The 13184-nt window shown below is 37.6% G+C and overlaps 1 long non-coding RNA gene across 3 annotated transcripts in view; it reads right to left on the reverse strand.

Annotated features, from left to right (window-relative positions):
* LOC308071369 overlaps window positions 1-13184 on the reverse strand; it is a 300702-nt gene that overhangs the window by 222315 nt on the left and 65203 nt on the right. For all 3 annotated transcript variants that reach the window (XR_013931118.1, XR_013931119.1, XR_013931120.1), the window contains exon 1: window positions 1-13184. This exon is cut by the window's left edge and continues 37003 nt beyond it; it is cut by the window's right edge and continues 65203 nt beyond it. This is a non-coding gene — a long non-coding RNA (uncharacterized lncRNA).

Here is a 13184-nt window from a genome sequence, read left to right on the forward strand (position 1 = left end):
ACAGCGAAGCTGGCAGCACCTCTGTGAAAATATATTTGAGAAAGGACAAAAATGCTATGCAGAAGAGTGAAGAAAAAAGTGTGAGAAACAGCACTGTGAGCACCCAGGTCAGAGGGGAAGGAGCTCCAGGCGCCACAGCAGAGGCTCACCTGCAGCCCATGGAGAGACAGCGGTGGAGCAGGTATTTCTCTGCAGCCTTGGTCACACCAGTGTGAGCCATGAGGTTTTCTATCTTATTTTCTTCCCTGCCCTATTGGGGAGGGGGACTGACAGAGTGGCTAGGAGGATGCCTGGCAGCCAGCCAAGATCAACCCACCACTGTTTGTAAAGAAGACCTGACTTTTGCAGTTACATCAGCTGCACTTCTCCATGGGATTCACCTGTATTGGTTATGACTTTAGTACTTTTTCTAGCTGTATAATCATGTAAAAGAGAAGCTTCTGACTTCCCATGATGCTTTTGGCCTCTATGAGCCTTCATTTGTATTTATTCAAAGTATCTTACATTTCTATAGGTATTTCTGTCATTGCATAATTTTTATAAGCTGACTATTATAGCATTCTTTAATGATATTGGCAAGTCTCTTTCTCAGTGGCAGATTGCCATTCTTTTATTGCTCCTTTTTTTTCTTTTTTGTATACTAAACCTAATTAAAATGGCACTCTTCTGATGGCTTCTTTACCAGAAAAAGAAAAACAACATCTGTACAGGATAAAGATATTGGTGTTGGGGCTTCTGACAGACATGTTTCCCTTCCCCCCACCCCACCCCCCAATATGCAAAGAATGTACATTATTGTACTTGCCTAATCTACAGTTATCTGGGTTTCAATTCAATATACCCTTTCCCGCACACAAGGCCTCAGCTCACCCTTGTCAAGAATTAATCTTGCCTCCAAGAGAACCTGAGAAGAAAATGCATCTCTAAATACCCTGAAGGAAGCATTTGCCACAAGGCAGTGGTGGAGTTTGGCACGAAGACACAATCAGAAGACAATAAACAAAACCCTTCACATTTAAATTAATTTATTTTTTTCTCAGGGAATTTGTACAGTGCTATGAATAATATAAAAAAGTGAAAAATATAATAATCGTTTGTTATGTAGCTGACTGGAAAACCTTTCACATTCTACAGTTCACCTCTGATTTAAAAGCATTAAGGGTGAGCAAAGCCTATTGCAGGTTCAAGGAAACACAATGGTTTCATGAGATGTTCGAGTTCCATCAGACTGACGGTCCACGTACACTGCACTGTTCACCCCAATTCTCCTCTATTATACCTCTATACCTTTGTACAGTGTCTATGTCTTAAGATCTCACAAAGATTTAGTCACCTGTACATCAGGGGAAAAAAAATAAAAGGTAGAAAAATGAGAAAAAAGAGTTGCTGGGGGCAAGTTCTTACTGAGGCAATACCTCATCCTAAAAGCTTCTACTCAAAAGCCAGACTCGGAGCTTGTTTCTCTACAGGTTACAAGTTTCAACTGTCACAAAGCACAAGATTAACAGTTATAAAAACTTGAGAGTGGTACTAAACACAATGCTGTGAAGACAGCCTTTCTACATTGCATGCAGTGGTGCTCCAAGCTAGTTAAATGCCAGACTGATATGCAACTAATGACCATTTCTTTAGCTTAGCTATGTTTCTTTTCCTATGGGTGACATATCCCATCTGGAAGCTGTCCCATAAGGAAGAGAAATCTTGTCACTCTTTTTTCAATGCTGAACTAACATTCTTAATGTATCAATATACAGAAATATCTTGACCTTATATTTTATATCACCTGATGGCTTTGAATACATCTTAATTGAGAAGCATCCAATATGTTGAACATTTCAGTTCAAGTCAGTTTCCCATGGAAGAAATACTAGTAACGGAAGGGTACAAATGACAATGTCAGTAAATCCTCAGCTTTACCACCAACAAAATACAAGCAAACTTCTACAAAACATAGAAGGAGTAAAACAGGATTAATGATTCTAGATCACAGTAGGCCTGCCACCAGAATAAGGGAAATCAGGCGGAAGACAGACACAGCAACCTGTAAGTAAAGAAATAAGAAATTAAATCCTGTCTCAGTGAAATCAGTGGCAAAACTGTTGGGGATAGCGAACCATCTTAAGCTCAGCAAACTGAAAAAGAAGAAAAAGTGAAGGAACAGAACTTGCACCAGGATAGGAGAATCCAACAGACAACAGAATTGCCATTACTGTCTTTGTTATGTACTATTTTTTAATACCAATTTATTACAGGAAATAAAACCATCAAAAAGTCAGTGGGTAAGGTGCTTTATAAAGAACACATCCATTTTACTCACATGGTTACTTTTTCTGTGAATATAAAAAGTAAGCTTCACAATTTTTTGGCAGAATTTGTCATTTCAAGAAAAGCACAAATTACTATTTGAATTAAAGCATTATTATTTCACAGTGTAGTTCCACTGCTTTCCTAGTCATCGACTGAGAACTGAAAAACTTACTGTTTCACTCTGCATGTATTCATTCATTCCATATTGTTTTGCTCCAACTTTTAATCACCAACAGGAAAATCTCATCTCTCCCTAGCAAACAAGGCAACGTTTTCATCTTCAAAACTCCAGAGAACCTAAATAATTTTTCATAAGACTGAGAAGTAGAGAGAGATTCTATCTGGACTGATTCTTTCTCCTATTTTTGCACCTGCATTATCCTCCTGGATTATCCTGCTGTCAGCTGCTTCTGCACAGAAAACACTATTATATATGCACACCACTGACTGAAGTCTTTTGCTTTTTCAAGCCATGCTTACCCACTTCAAAGTTGATACTGCGCCATCAGCACTATTTTAGTGGAGATTTCAAAAAGCATTTCATTATTTAGGATTCTGCAACAAGGACACCCTGTGTATTGTGGCAAGAGAGGTATAGGATAGAAGGAAGAAAGAATAAATAGCTGACTAATATAGAGGGAGCAGTGACAAAGGTTCCTACCTTTGTTGCAGAGAAGTCTGCACCTGAATGAGTAACTGCAGTGCTCAGAGTCCTCTTGTAGCACCACATTCCCTTTAACAAGAGCGAGAAACAGCTGGCATCTGTAAACTTTGTTTACCTGGATACCAGATCCAACTGATGGCATGTTTCATCTGTTAGATTTGTTGAGGACTGCAGTAAAACTGTCCCTTTAACATGCACTTGCAAGTCTATTTCAGAACACAGAAAGTTTTCTGTAAGTAGTGTATTATTTGGAAATAATGAGAAGGTAGCTGGTGTTTGCAGAGGTCAAAGATATTAGTGAAAGTACCTAAAATTTTAGCAAAATGCTAGGTGTTGCAGCAAGGAGAAATTGTAAAAAAAAAAAAAAAAAAAAAAAAAAGAATAACATACTGAAAGAAAAAAAAAAAAAAGTCCTGTGGGGCACAAATAGAAGATCTGACATTTTCTGACAGTTTAGCTAAATCCATTGTAATGAGAAAAGAAAGATTCTGTATGAAATCAATTCTGTTTGCAATACTTATCCTTGGATGTTGTGAAGAACCATTTCACATCTCAGAGATGACATCCTTTTCTTCAGGGCCTAATCCAAAAACCGTTTAAGTTAGTGGGCTGAAAATGACTCAGCTCCACGAGGAATGATAGCATCTGCCATAAGATTTGTTTCACATCTTTACAGTTTCAAAAGCATCACAGACATATCCCCAGGAACTGGAGAGGGAGGAGGGACATGTCCAAATGCCCCCAAATCTTTGTTTAGTTTTTCCACTGTTTGAAACCTTTCCCATAGTTGTTGAGTTTTGGGTTTTGATTTTTTTTTGGTGTTGTTAAAAAATGATTCATCCCATCACAGGACACAATGAAAAAGGAAGCACAAATTTTGTTTTTGCAATGTGCAGCCTGAATTAGTGTAGTTACATTACCCTTCTTTTAAAGTTAATTAAAACATTTGATCTAAAAAGTGTAAATAAAATAGAAGATACAATGGAAACACATATAAACATGTCACATTAAAGGGTTTCCTTGAAAACTAATAGATTGGAGAAAAAGGAATCATGATGCATATGGAAAGAGATAAAAAAGAGCAGAAAGTAAAAACTAAAATACTCAAGCCAAGACTCTTACACAAACAAATACGCTGTGATGGAAGAGAATGTGAAGTTTTACATTTAAAGTTTTCTATGTAATTTTATTTTGTATATTTAAACAATGAGGAAACAGGAAACTTCCTCCACAGAACAATCTGGATGGGAGTTTGCTCCACTGAGACGTAGGAAGAAGTAAGGATATAAATACTGCCATAGTGACAGTTTTACACAGTTTTGTTACCAGATTGCAGTCAAACAAATCAGAGGTGCCTTTGTAAAAGAACTTATTAAAAAGATGCCTGGAAGATTAACAAGGAATTCACATACTATTAGTACCAAATGTAGGAAGAAAAATTGCTTCTGGTTTTGAGAAGTAATATGCCAAAAAAAAACCCTCCCAAACCCAACACCCAAACACAGTGTTGAAGCTGGTGCTGATTAAACCGTGGAATCCTTTGCCAAGCAGTATGTCAGATGTCCCATAGATTAAGATAACAGAGACTTGCAAAAAATCTGAGGGAACTGCTGTAGGAAATGGGCTGGAGGATGGCCAAAATGACTAACAAACCTTTACCACTAATAACCCCAGTACGGAAGGAGAAGAAAGATAAAGGAGAATGAACAGTTCTCTCCCTTCCTCCTCTCACTTGAATGGCCAGCAGTATCCTCCAGTGTTGCAATCACCACATCTTTCCCCCTCCCACCCTGTGTGTGCTCCAGTGACCTCCGCACACAATAGCAAACTTCTCATTTACCTCAGCTGAGTGGGATTCAGTCCTAAGGGGAAAAAAAGTGAAGAACAAAACTTATCCCCTATACCTTACTGCACAGGCATCTTTTTGCTTTGTTCACTGCAAATACAGCAGAAATCTTTCCAGAATAGTTTTGTTTGTAAAAAACTGATGGCATGGGAGGTAGAGGGAGAGGAGAGGAGGAGAGGAATCCATGGCATACGTTGGGTTTTTTACATACTCTTGTGTTCTTTGATTAGTTGTTGAAGTTTTTTACATGCTCCATAAGGAGAGAAAGGGTGGGAACACAACTTTTTTTTTAGATAACTACTGTAGGAAGTGGGTCTGCCTACTATTTGATATGATAGCTTGGCGATTAGAGATCTTGCCCGGCTAATTGGAAATCCAGGTTAAATTCCTTCTTCTTCTTTAGCATATTCAGGATCGCATCTTCTATGTCCCAAGTGACATATATTATGCCATAGGCTATTAGATAACAAGACACCAGCAACACCTTTTCTTAAAACTGCATCACTGTACTGGGAAAAGAAACTGAGATTATTTAGGCCATAGACAGAGAATGGAAAGAGCAAGATTTTAAATTCAGACAGGATAAGACAAGTTGTTATATTCAAGTGATGAGCGAGAGTTCTAATTTCCAATCCTTATACTTAGGATTCCTTGTTTATTTTACTCAATAATCACTTAACCGCTGAGATAAGAAAAGATAATTTAGGGAGATACCTGTCTTATTTTGTGCTATTTTTGGCATTTTTGTTTTTCTGCCTTTACTAAGTCACTTGCCAGTTTTCCAGCATATGTGGCATTCAGCTTCTGTTGTGCTCACTCTGAAGTGAAGCATTAGATGAAAAGAAGGGCAGGATGTTTAATATCTAAGGTTACTCCTGGAACGCATTTTCTTGGGAGGCAGTGAAGACACACACAATTCCTATTTCAAGCAAGAAAAACTTCAAAAATCAGCTTTCACTCCCATCTCTCTGTATTGAAATGTGTACAGCTGATTAGAAATAAATACACATGCTCTGTTCTCCTTTCTGTTTTCACCACCTCTAGAATAAAAATTATGAATGCCCATAGAAAAGGGAGTGAAATCACACAGTTTGAGGATAGAATCTATGTTTTGGACTGTTTCCTACGTACCCCTCTTTATTACTTGCCTAGTTGACAAAATTCCTCAAAAAAAATCCTTATAAGACTATACTAGTTTAAGACACTTCAACATTTTATTATTTTTTTTTCCTACTCCATATTCAAAGACAAAACTAGCTTTTTTGGTTTAAACTGGTTTACATTTCATGTGCATTCATCGTTCTGTAAGTGTATGAAAGTTTCTTAACTAATAGTTTTAAAGTAGCAGAAATGCCCAAACATATAGAGTCTACTCATGAAATTTTGATGTCAATTTTTTCATATTTCCTGCAATCTGTACATATTTTGTCTAATTATTTTTGGAAGTACATCTGCTTGGACACCTGCAGAATTACTGCAAGCTGTCATTTTCATTCTTGAAACATTATTTAAATTTTAAATTTGGCATCTGTCAAAAACAAACAAAAACTACTATTGGATATTATAATGTAGCAGCTAATATTTGCTGAATTTTACCAAATCACACAGAATGTCAGACAATGCCTTCAAACCGGATCTTTATGCCAATATTATGGAGCAGAAGAAAAATCACTGTGATTTAATATATTTCTAGTATGATGTATTTTGTTCTGATTAAGTCCCTGTAAAATTGATTGGATGAGATAACTTGTAAGCACTGACAATATGTTTTTTTTCCCTCAAAGTACCATCAAAAACTTTCACATTGGTCCCAGTAATATGAGTCTCAGTAGCAGGCCCTGTTTGACAGACTAGGACACAGAAAGCTGTCAACCTAAGAGTAGACTGAAGATGATTGTTAAGGGGATTTGGTACTTCGTGTATTTTGCCTAATAGGGGAGCCTGTGCTCAGCATTTCCTGAAGCAAAAGAAGACAGATGAAATCTCTGGGCACTTCATTGCTGCTGCCTCTCAAAGATTTCCTGTCAAAATGGGCCTATAAGGGAAGAAAGGTTTTCAATAACATTTTTTTTTTTTTACCTGGCAGGATTTCCAGTCTTGCTATGAAAGAGTTTGAAGGCACTGTCTTTGTAAAAACACTGCTGCCAAACTACCATATCTAGTTGTGTTTAAAAATAAAAAAGCAATATGACTCACATTACCATAGTGTATACTGTAAAACCAGTTTTGATTGACACTCTATCCATATTTTATATAGTGCTTTTTTTCTTCCGTCAAATGGAGCAAGTGACCTTGATGTTAGTGTGCTTTGCAACTTAAACAGGGAAAGCATATTTGTTGTCAACTTCTTTAGGGATACAATTTTCAACAGAGTACATAGGGAAAAGGAACAGAATTTCCGTTATTAATAATAGGAGTTTTTCATGTAACTCCCTGTTGACCTCATTGAGACTTCACCCTCTTATGTCAGCCTTATCAGCTTGCACCTATGTAAATTTTAGCTGCACAGAATTAAAAGGCACAAATAAAATGACAAATTTTTTCAGTATCAATTCTAAATAAAAAATGTTGTACATGTCTGAAAATCTACAGTTCCCCATGGAATTTAATCTTGGGTGCTACACACAAGCGAATCAGCTGCATTAAAAATAGCTATATATACATAGCAACTGCAACCATAAAACCCAAGTGTTTTCCCCTACCTCATCATTAAAAATAAGCAAACATAAATCTCATTTTCAAAGGTATCTAGGAATCTGGAGACTGTTTTGAGAAAAAGAAGAGGACAACCAAAATTGTCAAATCACAGGGAACTTGCAGCTGAAGTATAAAGAATACTGCTGTCTATTTAAGGCAGGTGATGTGGCAGCGTTGAGACAGGGCACTTGATTTGTCCCCTGTTGAACAGCCCTCACCTCTTTTAGGTTTGGGTTTGCACTGTTTTTTCTGCTAGTAAAGGGCTACTTAGCCTGTTCGCATGTGAGCTTTTCTCCTAGAAGTGGAGCAGAAAATTCATGTTTTGTAAGTTTGAGGTGTTAAATTAACTTGATTTATTACAGAGTATATGGAGGATGTTACTTTTGGCCTGACAACCCCCTGCTGTCTGAGAAAACTCAACTGATGCACATTAACTATGTCTAAATAGGCTGTGGAGGATAATTTAATTTGCTGTAGAATGGTCTGCTCCAACAGGGGTTTTGAACAAGTGAAAACAGGGGGTATAAAGTTCACTGCTATAGGTAAGGGCAACTTATCTGATTGCAAAATGGGTAAAACTTTACTACATTTTAAGAGTAAGACGAAACATTTGTCAAATGAGAATGATGGATAATTTTTCCAGGAAACAGGATCAGCAGATGTCACAGAGAAGCAAGGATGGAGGGGACAGGACACAGCACTTCAAGCAAGGACTGAAACCAAGAAAATTCAATGACATTGGGAAGAATAGCCTTTTAAAGTCAGTGGCTATCAGAAGGCTAAGGAAGACTTTCAGGGTAACAAGGGTGTATTTGCATGTTCAGACAGATTGACTAGCAGAGTAACATAGGTGAATGAATTTGAAAGATTAGGGAGGACTGGAGATATGCAGCAACAAATGCATGAACAAGCTGTTCAGCAAACTGAGCATGAAACTTCAGCAGAGGTAAATGCAGATTATATAGCACAGGCCTGGTAGACAGTAGACCTGCAAAGTATAGCATTACATAGTAATGATGGAAAAAACTGAGAGTTGAGAAGAGCTGCGTAACTCTGAGGCCAAAAAGGAAATCAACATGCCATCACTACATCAGGAGATGTAGTAAGTTAAATGGAGTAAGTCAGAGATCCATTTTAAGGTATTTCTCTTTTTTATTTGTGCAGAAGGGATCTATGGAAGCAGCTAATAAAGAGCCATATTGAAAACAGTATATAATTTCAGGGGAAAAAAGCCTACATTAAAATATTACATAAGGTGTTAAAATACCTAAAGCAAATAGGAAATTCAGAAGTAAAGATGCTGCATTTTTACAAACTCCCTCAACATTCTCTCTCCTCTCCTCCAGGAAGACCCATGCTGACTTAAAACAGAAAAATATTCCAGGACACAGCAAAGAAAGACAATGCTTTTCTGCAGCCTGAGTCAAACACTTAGTACTCCTGCGGATGCCTCAGCATAGTTTACCAATAGCTCGGTGGTCCTGTTATTGTAACGCTCTGCCTTGGCAGGAAATCTGGGATCCATATTCAGCAAGACTGTTTTGGAGACGACTACATGGAATATTCTTAAATGCACCCTTCCAAACATGTATGTGAGGATATAATCTTTTCATATAAGTAATTACTACAAAATATTTCAATAGTCTATTAAATTCTGGTTGACAGTAGGGCCAGCCCTGAGCTGGGTAGATACCACACAGCTGCAAGAGAGCTGTTAAGCAATAAAGTGGATTGCAGTAGTGCAGTGGCAGCTGTCAGTTTTCCCCTTCTTCATTCCCCCACAAATCCACATTTTGACAGGTATCTGTAAGTATTTCTGGGGCAAAGAGCTCAGCTACAAGCTTTCTTCTTGCAGTGACTTTTCATCAGGTAAATCTCTTGTAATTCATCTGCACAGGATCCCGGGCTCATGAAAAAAAAAAAAAAAGTAGTGGGAAAAAAATAAAAAGGTAGTTCACCAGACTGAAAAGACATAGAAAAAATGTCTTTAGAGGTAAGGTTCAGTCTGTAGCAGTCCTTCTGCTTTGAAACTTCAGATAAAGATGTAAAATCAGGCTTTTTCCTAACAGACTGCCAGATTTTCACAATATGATATTCTTTAAAGTAAAGAATTGATGCTGTGGACCTAGACAGGCTTCTCTAACTGTGGCTTGGCACAGACATGGAGTTAAAACTCATTTAGGCCAGAAGAGTTTAATTCCACTTGCAACATCTTTGTCCAGCTTTGAGTGATGAAACGCTGAACATTGTCTGATGAGCTACAGCAGTAGCCATAAGAACAAGTCAAAAGGCAGGATGGCGGGGTTTTTCTTCCATAATGTGATTGGAAGTAAAGCATAATATTCAAGAAAAAAATGAGAAATTCCCTGTCCCTCTTCTCTTCAGTCCAAGTTGTGACTGATGAAAATTAATGGACAGAAAAGGTCTTTAAAGCCACAGCTAAGGCTTTGATAAAGGGGCTCTCTAGTATATGCCCTACAGAAGGTTTGATTTAACAAACACAACCAAACCCAGACTTTTGTTCATGGCTAAAGGTAACTTGACTTCCATGCCATAGTTTAAAAACAAAACAAAACAAAACAAACAAACAAACAAAAAAATCTTTTCACCGCGTATCACATTTTTTATACCAAATGTTGTACAGAAACACAGGCTCTACTGAGACTCACTTTTAAAAACACCATTAGATTATTCACTCACATGAGATGATGCACTGTAACTCATTTCCAAAACTATCTTCTCCAAGGAAGCTAGACACAAGCCTTTTGAGGATTCCCTGTCCCCTTTATCATGAATAGGAACTTCTGAATCACAATAAATTCCACCATCCCAGAGTATTACACTACCTTTTATCACTCTCACAATTTAATACTCTTCTCACTACCAGGATTCTTCTTTCAGCAGCTGTTCCTAATTTCCTTTGTTTTCAATGCAATATAGTCCCACATATAACTCTCCCTTTTCTACATCATAATGCAATATAGAGCAGCTGACTAGAAACCAATCATAGCATTAAGAATTTCCAAGCCAACACCTGCTGAGATCTACAACACTTACTAGTTCAGGGAATGGAGAAACAGAGAAAATACATGATGTGATTGTTACAAGCAACCTATGTATTGCATCATCTGAAGCTGTAAGTGCTTTATTCTTTTCAAGTATTGACATTGTTGAAAATTTTTGCTTAGAAAGCCATAAAATTTGTACCCATTTAGACACTCCATTAAGTTTTCAGATCAGTCTTTAGGTTTAAGAGTTTACCTATCTAGAAATTACAAGCAAAACAACTTGATTTTCTCAACCATAACAGTACAAGATACAGCGACAGTAAGATGTCCAGGACCACACATCAGAAATACATGAACACTGGACAGGAACTGATCTAACCACAGTGATGCCGATGCATTTTTTCCAGGTGTTGTAACCCTCTGGGTGGGGGCCACATTATAGGAGCAAAATACAGTGTAATACCAGCTAAATAACATCTTCATTTAGCATTTAATAATTGCATGAAAATCTTAACATAGACAGTTTTTGAAAAGAGCCCTGATATTTCAAGTTCAGAAACTCAATAGCTCAAACAACTTATCATCTAAATGCTAGAAAAGAAGCAAAGGAAGAAGACTGTGAATCACAAGAGAACAATAATATTCAAATATGCAGAAATCTGTTCTGCATACAATGATTGCAAGTTCAGTCTTCGTCCAATATGCCAGACTACACAAATGTAATACTTTGTCTTTTACGTTTGTGTAGGCTTTTAAGCACTTTGATGGTCTTGCTATATTGTTTTTATATAATTTTCAAGTATTGTTCTTATTCTGGCTTTGTTTTCCTTTCTTTTTGGTCTTTGCACTAGTGTCTCTGAGAATCAAGTTGGTGAAGTTGTGGTGCCAAAAACACAGAGGATGCTTTTAGAATAAAGTCAAACTCCAAACAAATAAGGCAGAATGCGGAATTGGCAGCTTTCTTAACAGAAGCAATGGGCTTTAAAAAACCAAAGAATCAAACAACCACTCCCTCTTAAACAGCAAAAGTGGAACTGCAGCAGATAGCTGGGTCCAAATGCTTATCATACACTCTCACTTCTTTTTCCATCTTCTGTCTCCATCACATCTTTTTCCCCTATCTGAATCTGTTTGACTGCCGAGTAAAACCAGGTAGTAAAGCACATTGTAATTAACTTCACTTCTCAAAAGTGATACACAAGCTGTTTCAGTTTTCACAGAAAATACATATCTGCATATAGTAAATATCAGGGACTAGAATAAACAACTAGGTAAATACTTATTTGTTTTCACTATCGAGTCAAACAGGTATCTCACCAATGAACGGTACCTACTGGAACCATTGTTCCACACTCACAACTCCCCGGTGTGGCCAGTGCACAACAAAAAGCCAGCATGAGGGATACCACAGCTCCCTCTGTAGCCTCTTAAATCACCTATTCAATGTAATATTCTCAAAGCACTGCACTCAATTGATTAAAGTCATGTTCGCCTGTGATGTAAACATCACAGCATCACTAAAGTGTCAACATCGTCAAAAATTAATTTTGGAAGTATTTTAACACAGTCTGACTACACTAACAGTTCATTTGGATATTTGAACTAAAACATCCTTGTTAATTTGTGCGTATATACAACAAATTAACAAATTAATACACTACAAAATCCATTGCCCTTTTTTACACTGTAAACACATCCTTTCTCCCGAGAAGGTAAGCAATTACACATTTACCTCCAAATTCCAGCACTTATTTCTGATAAACGGAAATATCTCAGCCCGTTACAGAGAGTAACAAAACAGTTTCACTAAGCTTCTCAAGACCATAATGAATCACAAGCACAGAATTTCTCAAAGCGTTCCGGTGAACAACATGGGAGACAAACAGTGCCAGAATGATACCTTTGACACCGGAATACAGAATGATGGGGATGACAAGGAGCAACACTTAGAGTGAGCTGGCAGCAATCACAACCCCATGAGACCACATAAATCTTCCATTCAACCCCAGTACCTCAGTGGCCATTAAAATAAAACCATAGAGGAACAATCCCAACCCTGGCACTGCTGGGAGGGGCCCCCAGTTAAACAACACAGACTTTCCTTAGGTCATCACTATAGGCACACTGGGAAACTTTGTAGCCTGGTTTCATTAGCATAGGATAAAGGAGTGCTCCTCTGTCTACATCATTTTCCTGTCCCCAGTAACTTGTCAATTTTTTTCCCTGTTTCCACAAATTCTGATGTAGCTATGGAGTTACTAAGCTTCTTTAAATGTTGTGTGAATAGGTTGCTGTTAAAAGAAAAGAAAAAGAAACCCAAAAAACAATTAGGGCATCTGCTCTGGGAAAGACTTGCAATATGAGCTCATCTTTCCATAGGCACCAGAGATTCTGTGTGACGGAAGGGACATTACACATGTCCTCATTTCAGGGAAAGCTTCAGTTTGAGTTGTGCTTTATTAGCCTTCACAGAATCCCATCACTAGACACAGAGCTACAGCACACCAGGTTTCATTAGTTCCGCTGCTTGCAAACTACTTGTTTATTTTAATAAAACATGAATAACTGAAAACAGAAGCCTGCCTGCCAGGTGGGTTTTGTTTTGTTTTTGTTTGTTTGCTTTTTTTTGGTTTTGGTGGGTTTTTTTGTTTTGTTTTTGTTA

Source organism: Falco punctatus (genome assembly GCF_963210335.1).
Source record: "Falco punctatus genome assembly, chromosome: 11".
Taxonomy (NCBI): domain Eukaryota; kingdom Metazoa; phylum Chordata; class Aves; order Falconiformes; family Falconidae; genus Falco; species Falco punctatus.